The sequence below is a fragment of the Cebus imitator genome, unplaced genomic scaffold (genome assembly GCF_001604975.1).
Source record: "Cebus imitator isolate Cc_AM_T3 unplaced genomic scaffold, Cebus_imitator-1.0 Scaffold145, whole genome shotgun sequence".
Taxonomy (NCBI): Eukaryota; Metazoa; Chordata; class Mammalia; order Primates; family Cebidae; genus Cebus; species Cebus imitator.
Window position 1 is genome coordinate 3,810,586 of NW_016107460.1, and position 3,474 is coordinate 3,814,059.

Consider the following 3,474-nt stretch of genomic DNA (forward strand, 5'->3'; position numbering starts at 1 on the left):
GGCCTCCCAAAGTGCTGGGATTACAGGCTTGAGCCACCGCGCCCGGCCTCCTTTTTTTTGGAAACAGTGTCTCCTTCTGTCATTCAGGCTGGAGTGCGGTAGCACGATCTTGGCTCACTGCAGCCTCCACCTCCTGGGTTCAAATTCTCATGTCTTATCCACCCAAGTTGATGGAATTACAGGTGTAATTTTTAGTAGAGATGGGTTCTTGAACTCCAGGCCTCAAGTGATCCTCCTGCCTTAGCCTCCCAAAGTGCTGGGATTACAGGTGTGAGCCACTATGCTGGCCAAAATATACATTCTGAGAGTCCTGTTATTAATGAGCCACATGACTAGTTTGGGAGACATAGTGAGACCCCATCTCGACAAAAGCAGAAAATGAGCTGGGTGTGGTGGTGAGCACCGTGGTCTGAACTACGCTGGAGGCCAAGGTGAGAAGACTGCTTGGCCAGAGTGAGACCCTGTCTCAAAAACATGAAAACAACAAAAAAACACTCACCAGTTCTAGCGCATTTCTGTTCAGCAGCTCCACTAAAACTTGAGAAATTCCTTAAGTACGTATGAGAACCAACTTTAAACCCAAATTAATTATGAGATAAATCTGTACAGGCTAAAAAGACAGGCATAAAAGCCTGTTGGGTAAAGTTGGGAAGAGGCCGCAGACTCAGGCTGAGGCCCCGATGCTGACCGTGACTCAGTGAATTGTCTGGGCACACAGACCCCACCATTTCCCACCTATGTGGGCACGAATATGATAAGGGAGGGGCAGGGCAAGCTCCCTGAAAAGAAGATGTCATTGGGAATGAAGGAACTATGAGTGACGGAAATATGCGTGCTTGGCTGCCTCATGGAGTGGCCAAATAGCTAACATGGATCCGTGAGAGTTAATTAATTTTTCATGTTCCTCTGAAGTCCAAATACAATGAGAAAAATATGCTTTTAAAAAAAGGATCAAGATATGCAGAGAAATGAACACATGTGAAAAATGGCAAAAGGCCCATGGTCTAGTAGTGACCTGCACTGGACCAGTGCTGGCCCATATCAGACCACACTGCTGGAGGAGGCTGAGGGCCTCCACAATTCCAGGTACTACTTTAAAATTCCTGGGAATCCTAACCTACTTCAAAGTAAAAGTTGAAGTACAGCTAACTTATAAAGTTCAATCACTGAGTCCAGTGATTTCTAGGAAATTGATGAAGTTCTGCACCCATTAATCACCACAAGCCAGTTTTAAGCATTTCCGTCACCTGGCGCTGTTCCTTGTGGGCACCTGCCGTCCAGGACCCAGTGCTCCAGGCGACGCCTCTGCTGCCTTCATTCCTTCGGTCTCTTCAGGTGAAGAAAGCCTTGGTTTGTGACCTGACAGCCTCCTTTTTTCATGTAAGTGCCTTTTCTAAGCATTGCTGTAGCTGCATCTCTCAATTTTGACACAATGTTTTCCATTTTTACTTAGTTCAAAATATTTTGTTTTCCTTAAAATAATAATTGTTTTTTGAGGCAGAGTTTCACTCTTGTTGCCCAGGCTGGAGTGCAGTGGCACAATCTCAGCTCACTGCAACCTCTGCCTCCCAGGTTCAAGTGATTCTCCCTTCTCAGCCTCCCAAGTAGCTAGGATTACAGACATGCACTACCACGCCCGACTAATTTTGGTATTTTTAGTAGAGACAGGGTTTCTCCATGTTGGTCAGGCTGGTCTCTAACTCCCAACCTCAGGTGATCTGCCCTCCTCGGCCTCCCAAAGTGCTGGGATTATAGGCATGAGCCACCGCGCCCAGCTGACATTTCCAACTACAATGAGTAAATTATTGATATCTTTGCATTCTATCAGTGTTTGCTTCATGGACTTTGGACTCTGGCTAGATGCATGTACATGTATAATTGCTGTGTCTGCCTGCTGTGTTGGCCTTTTTGTGGCTATCAAGTCCTTGGCTCCTTGTTGCTTCCAACATTTATTTATTTATTTATTTATTTGAGAAAGGGTGTCACTATGTCCCCCAGGCTGGAGTGCAGTGGCGCGATCTTGGCTCACTGTAACCTCCACCTCACGGGTCCAAGTGCTTCTAATAATACCTCAGCCTCCCGAGTAGCTGGGACTACAGGCGTGTGCCACCGTGCCCAGCTAATTTTTGTATTTTTAGTAGACGGGCTTTTACCATGTTGGCCAGGCTGGTTTCTAATATTTCTTTTCTTTTTTTCTTGGTGAGACAGAGTCTTGCTCTGTTGCCAGGGTGGAGTGTGGTGGTGTGATCTCAGCTCACTGCAACCTCCGCCTCCTGGGTTCAAGCAGTTCTTCTGCCTCAGCCTCCCCGAGTAGCTGGGATTACAGGCACACGACACCATGCCCAGCTAATTTTTATATTTTAGTAGAGACGGGGTTTCATCATGTTGGCCAGGATGGTCTCAAATCTCTTGACCTCGTGATCCACCTGCCTCGGCCTCCCAAAGTGCTAGGATTACAGGCGTGAGCCTCCGCGCCCAGCCTCTAATAGTTCTTACATCTGTTTTGTCTGGTCTTACTGTCGCCATTCAGGCTCTCCTATGAGAGCTGGTGTTTGTATGGTGCGTCTCTTCCCGTCCTCTCACAGACAGCACACAGGTGGATCTTGTTCTTCTGTCTGATAATCTGTCCCTCCTGCTGGGGCACAGAGACCTTTCGCATCTCATATAGTTACATGTATGGTTGGACTGACTTTTTTGCTTTGCTCTGTGTTTTTTTTTTTTCTTCCCCCTTTTGGTTTTCAATTACATACGTTTAGCGTACCATTTCAATTCAGTATTTGTACTTTTTAAAAAGCTGTTTTCTTGGTGGTTGCTCTAGGGATCACGACATGCCTCACGATCTTAGCTCAATTCCAGTAAAACATGAAACCTGTAACACAGCCTTCTTCCCTCTCCTCTGTGCAGCCCGTTTGTGTTCTATGCCGCATGACAGCACAGCATGATTATTCTGTACAATCACAGTTCCTGTAAAACCTAAGATGTGAGAAGAATGACATTTCCAGGATCATTTAAGTCAACCTACATTTGCTGTCTGCGTGCAAGCTACCATCTGGCGTCATCTCCATTCAGCCTGAAGGCCGTCCTTCAGCGTTTCCTTTAAGGCAGGTCTTGCCAACAGCGACTCCCCAGTCTTTGTTTCTCAAAGAATGTCTTCAGTTCCCTTTCCCTGTGTAGAACAGTTTTGATTCCTGGTTGACGGGCTTTTCTCTTTTAGCAGTTTGAGTATGCCATTCCACTGCCTTCTGGCCTGTACTGTTTCTAAGAAGTCAGCTGGCAATGGTAGTAAAGCTCCCCTTTCATGGGATGGGTCCTTCTTCCCTGAGCCTTTCAACATTTTCTTTTTGGCTCTCCCCAGTTTGACTATGATGTGACTTAGTATTTATTCTAGTTCAAATTTCCCGTACTTCTTGAACATCCAGACACTTTTAAAAAAAATTAGAATTTGGTAAGTTTTTTTTTTTTTTTTTTTTTTTT